This window comes from Corapipo altera, unplaced genomic scaffold (assembly GCF_003945725.1).
Source record: "Corapipo altera isolate COAL_440 unplaced genomic scaffold, ASM394572v1 164, whole genome shotgun sequence".
Lineage (NCBI taxonomy): Eukaryota > Metazoa > Chordata > Aves > Passeriformes > Pipridae > Corapipo > Corapipo altera.
The window spans coordinates 1,624,227-1,645,773 of record NW_020884969.1 but is presented as its reverse complement, the minus strand read 5'-3'; the positions used below and the strand labels follow the sequence as shown (position 1 = coordinate 1,645,773).

The following is a 21,547-nucleotide window of genomic DNA, read 5'->3' as shown; positions in this document are numbered from 1 at the left end:
CCAAGTCCTTCTCTAGCCTTCCTGGAAGGCCCCTTTTAGGTCCTGGCACTGGATAAGGGCACGGAGAGTGTGCTGGTTCCACACACTTCTTCAGTTTGATGTGTTGGTTTCAGAGCAGTTTAAAGAAGAAGAGAAGCATTACCTTCATTTATTTTATTTTATTTTATTCTTTTCTTTAAGCCAGGGTTTTTTTTTGGCCCCACAGGTCAAGGGTTTTCCTTGGGCAAGAGGAATTATCATCCAGAAGCCCAAAGCTCTCGGGACCAGGAACACTTGTTCCCTTGGAACTGAGGTGATGCTGGAATGTGCAGTGTAGAGAGAGCTTGAAGTCTCCAGAACTGCTCAAAGAAAGAGATTTCTCAGATCTTCTGTTGTATAAAGTGCATTTTAATCATTCATGGTGGTCTGTTGGCAGGACCTTTGCAGTGAGAGCTCTTCCTTCTCCTCGTGGTGGAGTCCTTCTAATCCCATGGAGAGAGGATGGGAAACAACTTCGTTTTCTCTGTTTGGAGGAGTGTTTGTGTTCAGGGTTACACGTGCCCATGTGTATTTAACCACTTGTTTTTCCTTCTGTCACCTGATTCCTTCCAGGTGAGGGACACTCTTCCATGTTCCAGAGACCATCTCTTGATGCACAATAATATTGTCATTAAATTTGCTGATAATGGTTGGTCTTTCCATGGCAGGATTGTCCCTGGTCCAGTTTTTTTGTCTGGCTTGACTGTAGGTGATACCTTATTGACTGTGCTTCTTCATCCCATGGCTTAAAACTTCAGACTTCACAAAAACTGGTTGGTTTGGTCTGGGAATTTTTTTTTTTTAGGAGGAATCCAAGACTGAAACCTCTTCGATATTCATGTTTGAGTCACGTCAGACATCTTATGTTGGCAGAGCCAGACACAGTTGAAAGCTAAAAATGTAATAAAATGGATATTTTACTCCTGTCTGCTGTTACTATGAAATTCTCATTTCAGCTTTCTAGTCTGGGCAAAACGTTGCCTCTTTCTTTTATATCCATAAGAGAGGCTGAGTTTTCAACCTTCAGATCCACCTTTCTTGGATGGGATTTCTCCTTCTAAGGATGTGGGACTCTCTGGGCTGTGACAGTGGGAGCAGATCTGTGGTTTTACTCTCCTTAAGTGCTCCTTCGCAGTTTCTGCAGGCTGGAAGAGCTTCCTGCTGAAATCAAAAGGAGATCTGAGCTTTTTCAGCCTTGTGGTTCCTCTTTGCACAGCAGCAGAGATGTCTCAGATGGTGAAGTTAAACCCTCCAGCTTTTATCTGTGGGACAGTGTGTGTTGATTGCTTGAGGTATTGCAAATTCCCAACTAGTTCAGTGAAATTACCAGGAAACTCCCATTATTTAGGTCAGGAAAATGCCTTTGATTTGCCTTTGGTGTGTATCTGTCTCTTGTTAAAGCCACACTTCAGGAGAAATTATGGCTGAAGGAGCGAAGTGCTGGGTGTGTGATAGAATCTTGGAATGGTTTGGATGGAGAGGGACCTCAAAGGTCATCTCATTCCAACCCCCTGCCCTGGGCAGGGACACCTTTCACTATTCCAGGTTGATCCAAGCCCAACATGGCCTTGAACACTTCCAGGGATTCAGGGGCAGCCACAGCTTCTCTGGGCAACCTGTACCTCACAGCCAGGAATTCCTTCCCAATCTCCCATCTCTCCCTGCCCTCTGCCAGTGGGAAGCCATTCCCCCTTGTCCTGTCCCTCCATCCCTTGTCCCAGTCCCACTCCAGCTCTCCTGGAGCCCCTTTAGGCACTGGAAGGGGCTCTCAGGTCTCCCTGGATCCTTCTCTTCTCCAGGTGAACCCCCCCAGCTCTCCCAGCCTGTCTCCAGAGCAGAGGGGCTCCAGCCCTTGGAGCATCTCCGTGGCCTCCTCTGGACTTGTTCCAACAGGTCAACATCTTCCTTGTGTTGGGGGCCCTCAGCACTTCTTGTCCATGAGCACCCTTTGGAGCTCCCATATGGGAAGGGGACTGTTTGGAATAGCTTTGCCTGGGGGGAGGTACCTGTGCCCAGTTTCCAGTGAGGGTCATGTGCAGGTGGTTCAGCTTTTCTGTTTACTTGACCCTGTTGGATCATCTGTGGAAATTGCAGCAGAAGAAATGGTTGCATGGGAGTCAAAGCACGAGGGTCGAACTTCCTGCTTGGGAATCCCAGTTTCTTTGTGTGGATCAGGTCTGGATGTGGGTTTGTTGTCCCCTGTTTGAACAAAGGTGAAGTTTGGGTTTGAGTGTATGTTGATCCACTTCCCACCATCCTCAACACAACTGTAAAGTTTCCCAGGTACAGTTTTTCTTCAGGGCAAGGGAAACAGCCTTGAGTTACACCAGGGGAGGTTTAGATATTAGGAAAGCATTTCTTGATGCTTGGGGTGGTTTGGAGCTGGAGGGGTTGGATCTTGATTTCAGTGTCGTGGCGTTCGTTGGATTTTGCCTTAAGTGTTGTTGGTTTATTGGATCTTGACTTAAGTCTTCTGTGCCCAGCTCTGGGCCCCTCAGTTCAGGAAGGACATGGAGGGGCTGGAGCAGGTCTGGAGAAGAGCAATGAGGCTGGGAAGGGCCCGGAGCACAATTCCTGTGAGGAGAGGCTGAGGGAGCTGGGGGGGCTCAGCCTGGAGAGGAGGAGGCTCAGGGGAGACCTCATCCCTCTGCACAACTCCCTGCCAGGAGGGGGAACCGGGTGGGATCGGGCTCTTCTCCCAGGAACCAGCAGTAGGACAAGAGGGCTCGGCCTCCAGCTGTGCCAGGGGAGGGTTAGGTTGGATATTAGAGAGGAATTCTTTCCAGAGAGAGTGATCAGCCCTTGGAATGGGCTGCCCAGGAAGGGTGTGGATTCTCCATCCCTGGAGGTGTTTAAGGTGAGACTGGATGTGGCATCAGTGCCATGGGCTGGGAGCCACAGTGGGGTTGGATTGAGGGTTGGGCTCGGTGATCTCAGAGGTCTTTTCCAACCCAGCTGATTCTGGAATTCTGTGATTCTAAGTGTTGTGGATTTATTGGATTTTGACTTAAGCATTGTGGATTACTAGTATATGCTGAGTCAGTGTTGTGGTGGAACATTTTGTCCAGCTTGTGTGGTGTCCTACTGAATTTGACCAAATCCCCTTATTTGCTCCCCCAAATTAATAAAGAAATTCCTTGGGAACAAGCCCGTGGCTTATTCTCTTGATGCCATCACGAGGTATTCCAGACCCCTAAATTAAATCCAGAATCCTAAATTAAAGGAAAACTCACAGCCAAGGCCATGGGCCGGCAGCTCCCGGGGCTTGGAGTCTTACAGATGTGTGTAGTGCTGGTTCCCCAGCGTAGGGCTTGCTCTGGGATGAGGCAGAACAGCTCACTGGGGCTGGGATTTAAAAATCCAGGACTGAGAGAAGCTCTGAAGACTCCAGTTGTGCCTCCCTGGCTTGGAGTGATCCCAAGGCCGTGTCTCCCTGCCGGGCTGAGCGGCAGCTCCGTGGAGGAGGCTGAACAAATGGCTCATTTGCATGGTGGGTTTCACATGTTTGCAGAGTGTTTTCAGGCTCTGAAGTGCTTGGCTTCGCTTCTGAGGAGCAGGTGTTTGGCAAGGGAAGAGCCATCACACCCTCAGCTGGGATAGAGCAGGAATCTGCTACCGGAGCGCGGATTCGGGAGTCGTGGCTGGTGTTCAGGAAACTTTCATTTGGAAGAGTTTTCTGAAGTTCTTTTCTTGCAAGTGAAATGAGGAGCCTGCTGGGCTCCCACTCCTGTGTTTGTGAATGGTGCTGGGCAGCAGGATCCGTTTCCAGGAATTCCTGGGAAGAGGTTGGTAATATGGTCAGCTGAGCACGTGTGAGGAGGGGGCGAGTCCTGGGTCGTCTCAGCTTCGTGTGCCACTGCTGCCCTGCAAATCCGTGGAATTGTTAAGGTTGGAAAAGGCCTTTAAGATCATCAAGCCCAACCGTCAAGCGGCACCACCACCATGGTCATCATGAAATCACGTCCCCAAGTGCCACATCCACGTGTTTTTTGAACACTTCCAGGGACAGGGACTCCACCACTGCCCTGGGCAGCCCCTTCCAATGTTTGACCACCCTTTCCATGAGGAATTGTTCCCAATATCCGACCTGACCCTCCCCTGGCACAGCTGGAGGCCATTTCCATTTGTCCTGTCGCTTGTTCCCTGGGAGCAGAGCCCGACCCTTCCCTGGATCCATCAGGGAGTTGCAGAGAGCCAGAAGGTCCTCCCTGATCTCTCTTTTCTCCAGGCTGAGCCCCCCCAGCTCCCTCAGCCACTCCTGCTGCTCCAGCCCCTTCCCCAGCTCCATTCTCTTCCCTGGACACTCTCCAGCCCCTCCAGTCTCCCTTGTTGGGAGTGTCCCCAAACTGCCCCCAGGATTTGAGGTGCCCCAGCAGTGCCAGCACAGGGGGACAGTCCCTTCCCTGGTCCTGATGGCCACATTATTAAATTAATTAAATTAATCAACATCTCCTTGGCTCTTCATTATTATGGAATTGTCATGAGGCTCTTTTGCTCTCCACAAGGATGCAGTTTTCCCTGAATCCATGTATGGGTGGCTCAGGTGATGGCTCTGCCTGGAGCAGGTGGGGCTGTGGGATGCCACTTACTGTGTGGGCTGTTTCTCTCCAGCATTCCCATGTCCTTGTGTGTGGGTTTGTGTTTGGATTGGCGAGTGTGAGTGATTGCTTTTGGAATCACTCCTGCAGATTTCTGCATGCTTTCATCCTGAAAAAACGAAGCCTGTCTGCCCTTTCCTCTTGGAATGGTTACAGAGGGGTTTGAACATTAGGGACATACTGGACAAAGGATGCTGTTGGCAGGCAAAGGTGCAAATGGGATTTCCCTAAACTTGGCCTTGCTCTGGCTCTGGCCCTGCATAACGCAGTGGCAAAAACAGCAATTATTTTTGTGAAAACTGGAGCACCCTTGCAAGGTCCCACCTGCTCTCTGCTCTTTCCAGTGCATTTTCCAGAGGGATTTTGGCTCTGTGGGATCTGGGCACGGCAGCAGCCGAGGAGATGGGGTTGTTGCCTGTCTGTGTGGCCCTTTTGTGGGGATAAGTAGGTCAGAGTCAGCGGGTGCTGCTCGTGACACCTCACCCTGAAAGCAGAGCAGAGCTTTTGGGCTGGTTTTTGGCCACTCACTTTATTCAGCGTTACGTGTTCCGCCTTCAAACGGGCACGTGGTGACTTCAGCCCGTTGCTGTGACACTGCCTTTCTCCCAGGGCTCTGAGCCACTAATCCCCCAACACAGACTGATGAACTGCCTGGATCCCTGTGCTGCTGCTGGGCCTGGATAGGGAAAAAGAGCTGGGAGAAGATGCTGACAAGGGGTTCCCATCTCTTCCCCAGCTTTTCGTTCCAGATTACCCCACGTTGCTCCTCCGGTGTTGAAGCCTCTCTGAGGAGTTAACACATCATCTCAACAATTCACAGTTGATGTGGAGAGAGAGCTTTGGACTGGAAAGTATATTATTAATTAATTTTGGCCCTCTTTTTGAGGACCTCAGAGCATTTTAGAAAAAACTACCCTTGCCCAGCAGGGTACTAGAACACATTCATTTCCAAACAGCCCCCAAACTTCAGAGCTACAGGACTAAAGGGTCAGCAATGAGCACCCTTTCCTCCTTTTATTCTTGTGTTTAACTTCTGGGAGTTCACCCCCCTTTTTTGTTTTTATTTTTTTGAAGCTTTGGGTTTGAGTTCTTGTGTGTTCCTGGTGTTTCCCATTCCTGTGCTCAGATGTTTTTTCAGAGCCAGAGCCATGACGTGATTTAAGCCGGAGCAGCACAAGGTGATTCGTTTTTCCTGTCTCCCAAGATTATCTTTTGAGGCTCTCAAGACATATGTCCTCAAATAAATTCCCTGGTAGTGTGGGGTCGTGGCTCAGCATTCCCTTTCCTTCCTATAAAACCGGGATGGTTGGAAGGCGCCGATCCATCAATTTTGTGTCGTTACATCTTTTTGGTGGCGTTACAAACAAATGTGTGAGATGCTTTTGCGTCCCTCTTGCCAGGAAGTTGCTCTCGATCATATTTCTACTCTCAGTTGCTATTTGTGACCCGTGAGATCCCTGGTGAATTCCCAAGGAATGCTGCAAGCCAGGGAACCGGAGCAGATGAAGTGAATTCCCTGAGGTTGCGCAGAAGGTCTGAGGCACAGCTGGGAATCAAACCCCAGTCACCCGACACCCGGCCCTGGCTTTAACTCCTGTACAGGAATTCCCTCCTACTGTGCCTCTAATAGAAACTGCAGGGCCAAATTAAGAGGACAGATTGTAATCACTGCCGCTGAGTTATCCCAGCTGTGGAATTACTGCTCTTTGCTACTAATTTGGAAAGTTCGCTGCCTCTTCCCCCCCCTCCTTCCAGCGCTCCACCTTGCCACATTCCAGGCTCTGCCGTTGTGGGAAAAGAGCCTGAGTGACCATAAAGAGCCCAGATGTTGTGTCCGGGGGCAGGAAGCACAAGTCAGCTCCCCCTGATTTGTGAGGCTAAAAATAGTGGGAGCATTAATAGGAATCTCTGCCTTCGGCTCTCTGGGCAGAGCGGCCTCTCCGGAGGCGTCTTCCTTGTGGGAGCCACACACGGCACAGGGAGTGGGCAAGGCAGCTTGGTAGATTAATTCCTCAGTGCTTTGGTTTAATTGTTTTATTTGCATGGCAGCAGTGCCTGCAGGCCTGAGTGGAGCTTAGACCACCCCCCCCAGTTAGGCGTGGCAGGAGATGATCCGAGCCTAAAGATGCTCTAGATGAGTTTCAGAGTAAACAAGTGTAGCGAGGTAGGAAGGGAACAGGAGCTGCAGCCACGTGGCACCGACCGGCCATAAACCCGGGGTGAGTTGTTTGTTTGCTGTTACCAGCACAATTGGTGTCCTCAGCCGTGTGGAATTTCCCCTTCCTAAACCAGCGCAGGAGGGTGGTGTGTGGAGGGTGGTTGCTTGGGATAGTCTGCCTGGATGGTGGATGCGCTGAACAACCTTTCAAAGTCGCTTTAAATCCCCTTTTCAGTGATTTCACGTCAGGGATAGCGAGTGGGAGAGCTCATGAGGGCGTTTGGGGGGGCTGGAGGGTGTCTGGATGGCATTATCCAGCCTTAAGGGTGGGGTTGGGAGAGTGGGAACAGCACGATCAAAGTGGCTTTTGTTCCCTGCAGCATTGATTATAGTAATGTTGCTATGGCCACAAATCTCCCTCCAATTGCTTCAGCCAATTCATGAATTTCCTTTTTTATTACATCCTAACGCTGCCAGAAACCTCTCCCAGGGAAATCTGTCCCACTGGAGATGTCAAGAGCTGCAGGAGGGGTTGGAGTACAGGAGGTGTAAGTATTGCTGTACTGGGGGATGGTGTACAGAGAATCTCTTGTTGCTGGAACTTGGGGGTGCTTGTGAGGTGAAGTAATTAAATTAATCCTAAATATCTAGCTGCTCACTTAGATCCCATGGCTCCTTATTAATTAGCTATTCCTGTCTCCAGGGTAACTGGGAGTAGCAGGATACGTGAATTGTAGCCAGTCCAGTCCTGTAAGCTTTATCCTGCTCTTTTCCCTGCACTGCTTTCCCAAGGAATCCGTGTGGTCAGGGAGCCTCACCGTCCCCAGGTGCCCTGAGTGCTGGGGGCTGAGGGACTCTTGCTTGGTTTTCTCTCTGTTTTAAGTCAAGTTGTGCATCTTGCCTGAAGTCACTCAGCCAGCACACCCCTTGTCTTTGTGGGCAGAGAGGGAGGGAATGGGGAGGAAGGTGGTTTTGGTGCCAATGCTTTGTCCCGGCAGCCCCCACGTGAATCGGTGTTGTGGGGGTTCTGTCAGGGCTGGAAACAAGACTCCTAAACACCACTCATTTCTCTGCCTTCTGTGACCCTTCTGGGCAAGTCATTTAGCTCTGCCTTGCCTTAATTGGGCTAATTATTGGCTTCAGGTAGCTCAGAGTCCTGGTGATTTCGTGCTGCTGGTTGTGCACTGAGGTGATGCCAGGGGAGCAGGGGGGACACGTTCAGAGGGGTTCCCTGTTGGTCTGTACCCAAATAAACATCAAAACTCCTGTTTCCTGTGTTTAATGCAACAACTTAGAGGTGATGCCTGAGCTTAGAAACACAGAATCCCAAATGGTTTGGGTTGGAAGGGACCTTAAAGCTCATCTCATTCCAACCCCCTGCCATGGGCATGGACACCTCCCACTGTCCCAGGTTGCTCCAAGCCCTGTCCAGCCTGGCCTGGAACACTTCCAGGGATGGGGCAGCCACAACTTAACCCAGGGCTTAGCTGTGGCCATTCCAGCACACAGGTTGTGCTGGTGGGACCTTGTTGTCTTAAAAGAAAACCTGATGTTCTTAGGATCAGTTTGTGAACTCTGTGCTCATTGAAACACATCCTTGGTGCTCGTCCCCTGCTGGATCCGTGGGTAGAGTTTGCTGTGGTTTCCTGTGACAGAGCACAAGCTTTAGTGCATGAAACTTTGTTCTTTGCACGAGCTTAGACTCATATTTTGTGTGTCTACAGTGCATGTTATTTGAGGAACTGTGAGATTTATGGTTATTAAACGTGATGGAGTCTCTCTGCCCAAGAGGAGAAATCCCAGAATCACAGAATGGTTTTGGTTTGCAGGGACCTTAAAGATCATGTTGTTTCAAATCCCTGCCATGGGCAGGTTGTGCCTTCCAAGTGTCTGGGTTAAGCTTAGCCAGTGTTTTGGATCTTTTATGTTTATTGCTTGATTTTGTCAGGCTGCCTTGTTTTTGTGGGTATTGGTTGTCTCCTGCGTAGTGTCTCAGCGAGGATGAGCATTTTGGGGTGACTGCACAAAAAAGGAAGAAATTTTAATGCATCTAATGGAGCCTCCTGGAGCACTTTTGTGATGAGAGAGAGGACAAATCTGCATGGAAATGTCTAAGAAATGAAACGAGGATTGTGGTGGAGCTGGAAGCAAAGGAGGGAAATGTCCTGGGCAAGGAATGGTGGTTGAGGAGACAGGTTCAGTTTGTGGGTAGAGTCCATGCGCCCTGATCTCATTCCTTTTTTTTGTTGCTTTTTTGTTTTGTTTTGGTTTGGTTTTTTGGTTTTTTTTCACTCACCACACTGACTCTTTCAGTTAATTTTGAAGAAAAGAAACAAAAAAATGAAACAGTTTCTGCAGCTTCAAAAGCAGGAAATCCACATCACTGCGGTGTGGCCTTATCAGCCCGTGTCACGCTGGCAGCCTGAGCTTTGCCACCCTCCAGGCCCTTCCTGGGCTGCTGTGGGTCTCTGAGCTGCATGTGTGGCTGGAGGAATCAAGGCTATCCCAGATGGATGGGCTTGGACAGCTCCAGCACCTGCTGGCCTGGTCAGGGGGATGGTTTGTTGTACCATATCTGTGGGGAGTTCTTATGTTCACCCCACAAACCATCAATAGTCTTGTGACTGATTTAGCAGAGAGGTTTATCACCAAGGGAAGTCGTAAATAACCCCTTTCCCCACCACTCAGTGTCCAGTATGTGAGTGTGATGTTTTTCTTCCTCCAGAACTGGAGTCCTTGGCACAAGGAAGATGCAGATCTGTTGGAGCGAGTCCAGAGGAGGCCACGGAGATGCTCTGAGGGCTGGAGCCCCTCTGCTCTGGAGACAGGCTGGGAGAGCTGGGGGGGTTCTCCTGGAGAAGAGAAGGCTCCAGGGAGACCTTAGAGCCCCTTCTCATGTCTAAAAGGGCTCCAGGAGAGCTGGAGAGGGACTTGGGACAAGGGCCTGGAGGGACAGGACACAGGGAATGGCTTCCCACTGCCAGAGGGCAGGGAGAGATGGGAGATTGGGAAGGAATTGTTGGCTGTGAGGGTGGTGAGGGGCTGGGCTGGAATTCCCAGAGAAGCTGTGGCTGCCCCTGGATCCCTGGAAGTGTCCAAGGCCAGGTTGGATGGAACTTGGAGCAACCTGGGATAGTGGGAGATGTCCCTGCCCATGGCAGGGGTTGGAACTGGATGATCTTTAAGGTCTGTTCCAACCCAAACCATTCCATGAGGAATTGAAGTGTCCCAAATGTGTCTTGAGTGGATCCTTCACAGCTGTTTGACCCCCTTCTGCAGAGGCCACAGCATGGAGCAAACAGCACACATGATTCCAGGTATTCCTCACGAGAGGGATGGATCTGTTCCTCTAGGGCAGGTGATTCTCTCTCAGCAGCAGGTGGAATGTGCTGCTTCCCACCCAGGACTTGCTGCTTATTCCCTTCATTTGCTGCAAGACCCTCTCACTGCCCTCCTGCCTCTGAACAATATCAGGCTCAGGAGCTTTGGTATAAAAAGCTTCCAGCTCTAATCCCTCTGTGTGCCATCAAAATATAGATAACAAATACCCCGGGTTTCCTTTTGGAGCCAGAGGGACTGGAAAATGGCTTTTTTTTGAGGAAGGACTGTGTGGAAATCTGGAAATCTTTGTTCTGTGCTTCAGCCCCTCACCTGTTCTGAGATTCCTTATCTGAGAGAGACGGAGGTTCATTATGTTAATTGGCTCTGAAATTACTGCATCAAATGTCTGTAATTGGTGTTATTATTCTGGTCCTGTTGTGTCCCAGGGATTTCAGGGGGCAGAAATGAATATGGAAGCCTGTGCTTTGTGCTGTGGTTGCTGGCGGAGCCTCACGTGAGGTTGGGGTTTAAAGAGCCTGTTCTGGGATTCTTGTGGGTTTGGTGATGTGGGGAGGGGTAAAATCCCTGCTTGGAGATGGCTGTGCTGAATCCCAGTTCCAGGGACAGCTCCCTGCTCCTGCTGAGGTGAGAACTGTGAATACAGGAAAGATGCAGCCACTTGGAAGGTGAAATGTGACTGTGTGGTTGGAAAATCAATTTTAGGAGGGAGCAAGTGTGGGATAAGCTGATGTTGCCACTCCTGACTGTTCTGCCTGAAATTGTTAGGCTGGATATCAGGAAAAGGTTCTTCCCCCAGAGGGTGGTCAGGCACTGCAACAGGATCCCCAGGGAATGGTCACTTCCCAAGGCTGCCAGAGCTCCAGGAGCGTTTGGACAACGCTCTGAGGGACAGGGTGGGATTGTTGGGGTGTCCTGGGCAGGACCAGGAGTTGGACTTGATGATCCCCGTGGATCCTTTCCCACTGAGGATCTTCTGTTATCCTGTAATGGATGAGGAATTAAAGAGGGTTGGAGTAGGAGCCAGGAACTGGAGCAAGGGCAGCATGAACACAGGTAGGAGATGAGGTGCACGGGGAGGAAACAAGGAGAGGAAAGGGGAGGGAATTTGAATCTGCTTCCAGTTCCTCCTAAGCATTTCTTTCTAAGCACATGGATTTGTTTCTACTCTGTTCCTTGGTGATCCCGAGGGAACTGGCTCTGGCAGAGCTCCTGTAACCAAACCACTCCTAAATTTGTCCTCACCGAATTATGAATACCTGTGATCTCTCCAATACCCGGGAGATGCAGATCCAGCCAGGTGCTCATTGCACTTCTACCCTCATGTGCTACGGGAATACAGCTCCAAAGATCCTAGTTTTATTTCCTCTGCCTTCTCCTGTTCTCAGCTTTTCCAAGTATTAGTTTCTGTGACAAAAACAGTCAGATCTGCTTCACCTCCCCAGCACCAGAATCCGAGAGGAGCTGGACCATCCTCCACTGATCCACGTTGATAGTTAAATTCAAACTCTGGAGGTTGTTTCTTGTGAAGGTGCTATGAGTTGAAAAGAGCATTAGAGCCATGTTAGAGCTGTATGGGATACTTAAAAATAATGGTAAATATCAATTTGCAGAAGGAAAGCTTCTTGGAGGCACTGGGTGAGAACACCAAGGGCAAGGGAATCCTTTTCCCACTCCAGCTGCCTCACGGGCGCCTGGAGCTTTGTAAAGAAATTTTCCACAGTCTGATGCACACATTGTGGAATTAAGGACAAACTTTGCTGCCACCGTTTTGCAACTATTTCCTTATTATTTGAATCTTTTGCTCAAAAAAAAAAGGAAAAAAAAAACAAGGCTTTTTTTTCACCATCCCTCCCAGTCCTCCCTGAGCAACACCAAACACTGTCGGCCTTTCTGTCGAGTCAGATTTTCTGAAGCTTTGCCTCTGCTTTTTTTTTTCTTTATATTTTTTAAAATGAAATATTCTTTAGATTGAAGTAGGAATGATACAGCTTCCATCTGGGAACTGTTTTAGGTTTAATTTGAAAAAACAGACCGTAAAACACACACTCGTAAAAACAGTTTGTCCTTCCCAATGTACTAGAAAATGACTCTCAGCAGCCTCCTAAGGCTCGATGTTTAAGCTCCAGGACATGCTCAGAGACACAGTTACAGTGGATTTTAATACAGGGTCAGACATAAATTTCCAGTATGGATCATTTGGGGAAGGATAACGAGGGGAATGTGTTAACGGGAAAGAATTTGAAGTTGTCGCAGATTTTGCAGAGCTCGGTGATGCACGAGGAGCTCGGTGATGGCCGTGATGTTGCTGTCCAGCTTTGCTTGAAAATGAGATTAACTCAAAAAATGTGCTTTGTAACTTGGGGAATCAAGTGTGCCTGGAGCTGTGCAGACACGCTCCCGCCTTGGAATCGCCGCATCCCGGAATGGTTTGGGTTGGAAGGAACCTTAAAGATCATCCAGTCTACGAGCAGCGACACCTTCCACTATCCCAGGTTGCTCCAAGCCCCGTCCAGCCTGACCTTGGACACTTCCAGGGATTCAGGGGCAGCCACAGCTGCTTTGGGCAGCCTGTGCCAGGGTCTCACCAGCCTCACAGCCAGGAATTCCTTCCCAGTCTCCCATCTCTCCCTGCCCTCTGCCAGTGGGAAGCCATTCCCCCTTGTCCTGTCCCTCCAGCCCTTGTCCCAAGTCCCTCTCCAGCTCTCCTGGAGCCCTTTTAGGCACTAGAAGGGGCTCTCAGGTCTCCCTGGATCTTTCTCTTCTGCAGGAGAACCCCCCAGCTCTCCCAGCCTGTCTCCAGAGCAGAGGGGCTCCAGCCCCTGGAGCATCTCCGTGGCCTCCTCTGGACTCACTCCAACACTTCCATGTCTCTCCTGTGCTGAGCATCCCTGAGCTGGACAGAGCATGGCAGCACCTCCCTGTGGAAGGGCAGTGCCACATCTGAGGTGTTGCCCATGGGCTGGCAGTGCTTCAACCTGCTCATCCATCCCCTCCTGCCCCTCTGCTGGTGACTCCTTGGCACCTGCAGGGTCGGTGATCCCGGAGTTCACCCGCTCCGCACCAGCACAGCTCTATCCAAAGGCGGTGGATCAGTTTTCCACAGACTCCTGGAAACCCCTCCAATTTTGCCTTTTTAGCATTCCCTGTGCCTCCAGCTCTGCTCAGGGCAATTGGGTTTGTGGGATGAGGCAGGAGCAAGGCTTTCCACTTAACAGCATGAGGATTTACCAGCTGATCCCATCAATTTTCCTTAGGGTGCCACTGATTTCCCAGCTCTGATTTGATGCTGTTATTCATGAGCATCTCCCTCACCCCTTGGAGAGTCCCTTGATTAAGTCATTCCTGCTTCATGGGACCTCCTGGGGAGCCCCTGCTGCCAAAAGTAATGAGCTGCAAAGACAGCATTATATCTCCCTCCCTTCTGATTCCTCGTTATTCCTGGTGGGCTTGGTCATGGAGCCATCTGATTTTTGGGATAGGGGATTCTTTTGCAGCTTGGATGTGGAGAAGCAGAGTTGGGCAAGGATCATGTAAAACATCAAGGTGTCTGGCTGTGTTTAACCTACCCATCTTCTCCTTCATCCCCAGCTTCAGGGTTTGCTGGAGACCTTGAAAAAACCCCAAACCCTAAATTGCTTCTGAGGAACATGAAATCCTGATTATGGAAATGTTAATTGTCATGGATTTGTGTTGTACCTGCTCAGAAATCCTGCTGGTGGTCTGTGCCTGGACTGAAGGGTATCTAAGGAGAATTTTGATTAAAATGCACTTTTCAGGGTGTCTGTGTGAAACCAGGACCTGAAATCCATGTTTTGGGGTGCAAAGCACTACTGGTGTGCTGAGTTTTATGGACAACTAAAATACTGAGGTATTTTCCCAATATAGCTAAATTGGGTATTGCAGCAAGATAAACCAGCAGCGAAAGATGAGTAAAGAGCCCTGAGAGGGGATTGATGGAGTTTTTTATCTGGGAGAGGGGAATTCCTAAGCTTTGCTTGTGTTTGAAAATCCCGTTTTCAGCTGCCTATATTTTGTCAAAACTCAACTAGAACTTTCCAGCTTGGAGATGTGCTTTTTGGGAAGGCTCTAATGCAAACCATTCAGCTGATTTGGAGAAGGGGACTGAGAAAATAACCTTTTTTTGTTTTAACAGTGAAAAAGAAATAACGAATAAAGGCCCAGTGACCATTTCAAGTCACGGTGCCCCTGCCCCTGGGAGCAGTGATTTGATGTTTGGCAGATGTCTCTTTTGCAGTTCCCATAAAAATCCACCAAAGCTGGGCCAATTTGGAAACAAGTGAGGGAACAGAGGGCAGGGAATTAGAGGAGGAGGAGGAGGGAGAAAAGCTGTGTTGCTGAAGCATCCCTGGATACCACCCTCGAGTTGGATCCTGTCCTTGCTGTTCCCACAGAGTGCGTCATTTTGGGGAAGCTGCTGGAAAACAGTCTCTTCAGAAATGCCATTCCCAGAGCAGTGTGTGTTTTTGGAGACCCTGGATCTGGGTTTGTGTGTGAAAATATATATGTGTGTATATGTGTGTATGGTGGTGAAGGTGATAAAATATATCTGCACAGAGACGTGGGAGTGTTCAGGGACAGGTTGGATGGGGCTCGGAGCAACCTGGGCTAGTGGAAGGTGTCCCTGCCCATGGCAGGAGGTGGGAATGGGTGGACCTTGGACACTTCCAGAGATGGAGCAGCCACAGGTTGTCTGGGAGTTCCAGACCAGCCTCTCACCACCCTCCCAGTCAGGAATTCCTTCCCAATCTCCCATCTCTCCCTGCCCTCTGGCAGTGGGAAGCCATTCCCTGTGTCCTGTCCCTCCAGGCCCTTGTCCCAAGTCTCTCTCCAGCTCTCCTGGAGCCCTTTTAGACACGAGAAGGGGCTCCAAGGTCTCCCTGGATCCTTCTCTTCTCCAGGTGAACCCCCCAGCTCTCCCAGCCCGTCTCCAGAGCAGAGGGGTTCCAGCCCTCAGGGCATCTCCATGGCCTCCTCTGGACTTGCTCCAGCAATTCCATGTTCTTCTCATATTGGGATCCCCAGGGCTGGAGGCAGCTCTGCAGGTGGGATCTCACCTGAGTGGGGCCGAGGGGCAGAAGTTTTTGCCCATCTTCCCCATAAAATAACCCTTTAACCTCAGGATGCCTGAGATGAACAGATACCTCTGCAAAATTCGCCCAGCAGGAATTAGTAAGTGCATGAGGTGTTCCTGTGTGACAAAACAAACCAGCAACCAACCTGCTTGACTGAAAGATGGAACTGGTGTCAAAATGCAACAGGACTCTGGACTTTAAGGACCTTGTAATAAAGCTCTTGCACTTGCTGAAGTTACAGAGTTGAGCATCCTTGCTGGTGGCACCAGGCGTTGTTCACGTGGTGACAAAGGGCAATTTTTCAGGTAATTTTTGTCTGATAGGTGGCAGATAAGCAGATTCATTTTTTCTAAGGACCACTTCTGCTTAATCAGTTTTCTCTTGTCCTTAGTGAAAAGCAGCTGAGGGTGAGATTTGTGCTGAGAGGGGGGAGCGGGTTCTCCCTGAGCTGCTCCGAGAGGACCCACTTTTGTGTGACTGGGCAGCATCAAAGCTGTCATGAGGGTTGTGTAAGCCCCTGTCTCTGCTGTCTTTCCATCAGGAGAGGAAATAAAAGTCATGCAAAGGCTGTGGTAAAGCCGTGGGGCTGTAAATGTGATCCTGGGAGTTCCTGGGAGTAGCACATTCCAACTGCTGTTGGGATTTTCCTCAAGCACAGAAGCCTCGCCAAGGAAATCTGTGGAGCTCCCAGATCTGATGGAGTAATAAATCCTTACAAGAATATGATAAATATGACTTGGAGTGATAATCCAGATGAGTTGTAAACTGGAGGGAGAGGAGTGAGCAGGGTGGGCTGTGCCTGAGGAAGAGGCAGAAACAGTCCAGAGAAACTCCAGGAACAGTCGCTGTGGAAAGGTCCTTGTGGCTGCACCGAGCAGCCACTCACTGCTTGGACTCCCAGAATAAGAAGTGTTTGATGCCATCTATGGACATGTGAACTGGGAAATAGGAGCTAAGGATGTTTTTACTTCCAAAAAACTGCATTTTTGAAAATACTGGTGGAAAAACCTTATTTAGCTCCCATGTTGGAATTCTAAAACAGACGTGGGAAAAGCTGCAGATCCCGGGGAAGGAGCAGCAGGGCAGTGATTGAATCAGAGGGGAAATATCCAGGCTTGAACTTTGGAATTCTCCCACTGTGTATGGGTCAGGAGAGAGACTGGGACAGGAGTCCCTGCTGTGGGAAGAGGGTGCTGGATCCTGCCGAGTCCTTCAGAGAGGACGGGAAGAAGAACCAACCACTTGGAAGGGACATTAAAAAGTAGACGTGGGCTGTAATGAATCATTGGAGCAAATTCCCAGGAAGGGATGGAACTGCTGCCTCTTTGGATGCATCTTTGGAAGTCGTACTTTACATGGAAGCAGGCAACTAGATTTCCTGGGAATTTCCAGTCCCTTTCCCGAAGGCACCGTTTTTGCTGTGAAAGCAAAATACCATCAGGAAACAGAGGGTGGTTTTGCGCAGTAAAATGCTGGAAGTTCTTGCTTGGACCGCTTCCTTCTGAATGAATTTTGGCAGCGGGCCTTTTTCTGGAAGGAAATTGTTGCTCCTCTTTCTGTTCTTCCTGTGGAAGAGGGAAGAGCTGTGCCTGCAGTGCCTCTTTGCAGCAGTTAGTTTGCCCCTGCTGAGCATCCCTCGCTGTTGTGCTAATTCTTTGTGCCACTCAGCTGGTTTAAGGTGAAAAGGGTTTGTAATATTCCCGACTGTGGCCTTCAGGGAAAGAGGGAGAACCTTAGTTTGAAGGTCCACTTTTTATCCCTGAACATCTTGAGCCTCCAAAGCCTGTGCAAAGTGGCTTCTTAATGAAGGTTTTTCTGAGTTATATAAGGGGAAAAAAACCCGTTCTTTCCCTTCCTTCCCCTCAAAATAAGAATTATTTAGGTTGGAAAAGCCCTCTGGGATCACTGAGTCCAGCTGTTCCCCCAGCACTGCCAAGGCCACCACTAATTCATGTCCCCAAGCGCCACATCCACAGGGATTTTAAATCCCTCCAGGGATGGGGACTCCACCACTGCCCTGGGCAGGACAACCCTTTCCAGGAAGGAATTGTTCTTAACATCCAGTCTAAATTTTGTCTTGTTACTCCTTGTTGATGAATGGTAGGAGTAGCGGTGGCACAGTAAATGTCCTGTATTCCTTGTCCATCCTCACTTGGATGGACATCCCTGTGCATTCCTCCTTTTCTGATGCCAAGCCCCTCTCCCTATAGAAAGCCCTCACTATGTGTCATCACATCAGCTTGATTGGCAGGCTGAGGGTATTTAGGGATTTTTAGAGAGGATCCTCATCCCTTTGGGATTTAGATGTCCCTTGGCCATCCAAAGGCACGTGGTCAGGAGACATCAAAGGGAAGTGGTGGCTTCTGGAGTTGGTGGCTGGGGACACCCAGACCTTTCAGGAGAAAGTCTCCAGTGTGAGCTGCACCCTGCCTGGGGTGCTGGCAAGCTCCCAGTCCTCTGCCAGGTAAATTATTAGCTCAAATCCCTTTCCCTTCCGGTGAATCAGCAGCTTTTGGGGCCCCTCCAACCTGCCTGACTTTGGATCAGGAGTCTGAGCCCAGCCTGGCAAAGCCTGTGCAGGTAAAGGTTAAGGAGAAGGCAGGAGAAACTTAAGCCTTTGCTGACAGGCTTGGGCTTGACTCTTGAAGGGGGGGTGGGGTGGGATAATTTCCCAATTTGTTTCTGGGAAATCAATTGTTTGTATTCAGGTTTAGGGAAGAAACTTAATGGTTTATCTTTCACAAGCCTTTTAAAATTCCTTTCTCACAGCAGGATATTAAACTCTTGGATTTTCTCTCAGCTTGCAGCAACAGTTTTTAATTTCCCTGTTTGTGGGATTTTGTTTGCTGAAGTGGAAGGGAGGAAGGGGCTCTCTGGGGTTTTCTTCTGGGGTTTTCTCCCCCTATAGGCCCCTCCTGCCTTATCCCACTCTGGCATAACAACGGGATCCCCAAACACTCCTTCATTTCCAGCTCTTTTCCATGTTGTTTTCCAGAGCATTGATGTGCTGGGTAACCTCTGCAGAAACAATCCTACAGAGCAAGTGCAGTTAATGGGCCCAGGTGGGTTTGTCCCCAGTTTTATGGAATATGTTGCCTGTGTTAGCCTGGGAAACTTTCTGCTCTTCATATTGATGGTTTATTTATTTAATGTTCTGTGTTGTCCAAACTTCTGCTGGACTTAATGGCACTTGATATGGGGGTGCCAGGAATTCCTTCTGCAGCTCTGGATCTGAGCTTGTGTTGTTCCCATGTCTTGCTTGGGTTGGGTGAGAGTGCTGCATCCCAGGAATGATTTCCATGGGCATATTCCTGTGTTAGGCTGCAATATTTGTCTGCCTTAGTAGTGCAGGACAATGAGCTTAAATAACCCACTGAAAACAAATTTTAGATATGGAGTAGCACGGTGAGAAAAATAATGATGGGGCAGGCAGAGGAGGGGAAGAAAAACTAGCCTGGATAAGAGCCTTGAAAGAAGAGAAAATAGGGAAGCAAGTGGAGATAATTGTCAGGAAAGGGTGAGATGGAAGCAGATTGGGATGTTTTTGTGATCAGGGGGTAAAGGAAAAAGCTTTTTGGTGGACACTGTGAGGAGAGCAGGAGAAAATGGACAAATTTCAGTGACTGGTAAAGAGGTGAGGCCAGAAAAGAAAAGTGAGATGGTTAAATATCCCAAGATGCCCTTCAGTTCTGCTTGTTCCACCCTTGGCCTTCCCCAGCCCCCACGAACATGGATTGCTCCAGGACACTCGGGGCTGCAAATCCCCCATCCCTGTTTCCTGCAGGGCAGGAGATCTGTGTCCATGTCCGAGGTGCCGGGTTTAATTTCCAGGAGGATGTAGGTCTTACCTGTTTATGTTGGAGTAGCAAGCTAAGGGGGCCAGGAGGAGACCAAGTGTTTGAGAGCAGGGCTGGTTTCCCCAGGGAGCAGAGGAGCCTTCCTGGGCATCTCTCCATGGCTGCTCTCTCTGCATCAGACATGAAAAAAAAAAGCGCAATTTAAATGTTCTTTAAAAAACACAGCAACAGCAAACTTCTGTTTCAGAGAGTGGAGGGGTCCTTATGCTCCAAACATGTGATCCCTGTGATCTCCAGGGACCTTTGGGAGTCCAGCTCACCACATCAAAGGAGTGTCCGTGGGGCTTGGAGTCCAAACACGGGATGTGCAGATGGCACAGGGAGCTCACAGGGCTCGGAGCCCGTTCCCAGGGATCAGACACTCCCTTGCTGAGGCACCATCTGACACCTCCCCCTTCCAGACAACTCTGCTGCAAAGGTGACCTGAAAAACTTCTGTTAATGTATTCAAAGGGAAAGCTCCCAAACCTGAAAATCCCAGCGAGTCTGGAGGAGGCCACGGAGCTGCTCCAGGGGCTGGAGCCCCTCTGCTCTAGAGCCAGACTGGGAGAGCTGGGGGTGTTCAGCTGGAGAAGGATCCAGGGAGACCTTGGAGCCCTTTCCAGTGCCTAAAGGGGCTCCAGGAGAGCTGGAGAGGGACTTGGGACAAGGGCTGGAGGGACAGGACACAGGGAATGACTTCCCACTGCCAGAGGGCAGGGAGAGATGGGAGATTGGGAAGGAATTCCTGGCTGGGAGGGTGGTGAGGGTCTGGACTGGAATTCCCAGGGAAGCTGTGGCTGCCCCTGAATCCCTGGAAGTGTCCAAGGCCAGGTTGGAGCAACCTGGGCTAGTGGGAGGTGTCCCTGCCCATGGCAGGGCTTGGACTGGATGATCTTTAAGGTCCCTTCCCACCCAAACCCCTCAGGTTCTGTCAGCTGAGCTGGGTTTGGGGTCCTGCTGTTTGACCAAGAATGGTCCCATTTGTTCCACCCTCCCACAAAGTAACATCCTCCTCTGTTTTTCCGGGTCAGTTTTCCCAGTGGGAGCTGGAATTGAGTCCTTTCCTGGAAGGCACCTCAGCAGTGGGATGTTCTCCCCTCTCCAGCCCCAACGTGTCCGGGGCAGCTGGATGGGGATGGAGACCAGCACCTCTCCCCAGCTTGGCATGGTGAGGAGAAGGGCTGATGTGAACTAAATGGCTTTTTGATCCGTGGAGGAGTCCAGCAGAACCCCGGGATGCTGCTGGGATGGAAAGCAGACAGGCATCTTTAAACATTCCTCCTCTGGCCAGGGCTATTCAGGGCTTTCCTGGCTTGGCTCCGCTCCAGCCACGCCGTGCTCTGCTCCTCTGCTTGTCACCTGCAGACGTGGGACAGAGCCCTGCTGGCTCCCAGTGCTCTGTGTGTGTGTGTGTTCCTGTGGTTTGGCAGAGCTGCAAAAATCAGCATTTCCCCCATTTTAGAGAGCAACTCTGCCGGGTGGGAATCACATTTAAAGTGCCTGTCCCTGCAAGGGAGCAATTTGGTGGCAGCCAGGAGGTGCTGAGTCTTCAACAGCTTCTGCTGGTCCAGCCAGCTCTTTGGAAATTGGGGGTTTGGGGTATTTTTTTTTTTGTGTGTTTAAATGGCAGCTTGTGATGGCCCAGATCCTGTTGTGACAGTGCCTCTGAAATCCTTAAGCTGCTCGAATCACTCCGAGGAGCCAAGCAATAAAAGAGCTGGAATCAAATGTATCCCACAATGTCCTTCACTTCTGCTGACAAGTGCAGTTTAAATTACTGGTGCAACCTTTTAGCATGGCTGGCTTGTAAAAACTAATAAAATATGAAATGAAGTTATAACAGCTGCTTGCCACTGCTTCTCTGATGGGGAGCAGGGAGAAGGCACCTTTTTTTTTTTTGGGTGAGCCTGTGCTGGGGTGCTGTCATTGCTGTAAGTGACAGTGGTCAGAATGAAATATGAAATACAATATTAATAAATAAAATAATAATTAAATAAAATGTGCTGGAATTTTTCCACATCATATAAGTTATATGGTGTTTATGAGAGAAAAAATTTTGCTTTTATCATAAGGTGGCATTTATCCCATGAGCAGCCTGAGGGTTTCCAGAGCTTACATTAGAATTAGGCTTTTAAAAAAAAACCCAACCTGGATTCCCTGGGAAATCTTCTCCATGCCTTTTAGTGGAAGGTGTCCCTGCCCGTGGCAGGGGGTTGGAACTGGATGATCTTTGAGGTCTCTTCCATCCCAAACCATGCTGTGGTTCTCAGGAGAGCGGTTCCTTTGGCTGGTGCAAATCCGGGCATCCCATTTCCAGACGCTCCGATTCCTTGGGTCCTTTGCCTGGAGTGCCTGGAGTTTCAGGGACTCAGAATAACTGGTGGCTTTGAAAAAAACACCCCATAATTTAATTACTGTAAATATTTATTTTATTAACTGTAAGCATTCAGAGCTTGCAATGAAACCTTTCCAGACCTCGAGGGGTGGGAGCAGATGCCGG

At 49.7% G+C, this 21,547-nt stretch overlaps 1 protein-coding gene across 6 annotated transcripts in view; it reads left to right on the top strand.

The window, feature by feature from the left end:
• The window catches only part of EXTL3 (exostosin like glycosyltransferase 3), a 136,113-nt gene that overhangs the window by 61,790 nt on the left and 52,776 nt on the right, over window positions 1–21,547 (top strand). The window contains exons 1-2 of one of the 6 annotated variants that reach the window (XM_027665104.1): window positions 17,760–17,789; window positions 18,205–18,271. The exons of 4 other annotated variants lie outside the window; for them this stretch is intronic. The gene's annotated coding sequence lies outside the window, so the exon portion shown is untranslated. Of the gene's footprint in view, window positions 1–17,700; window positions 17,790–18,204; window positions 18,272–21,547 lie in introns of those variants that run through there. One more of the 6 variants, XM_027665105.1, reaches the window with a different exon arrangement.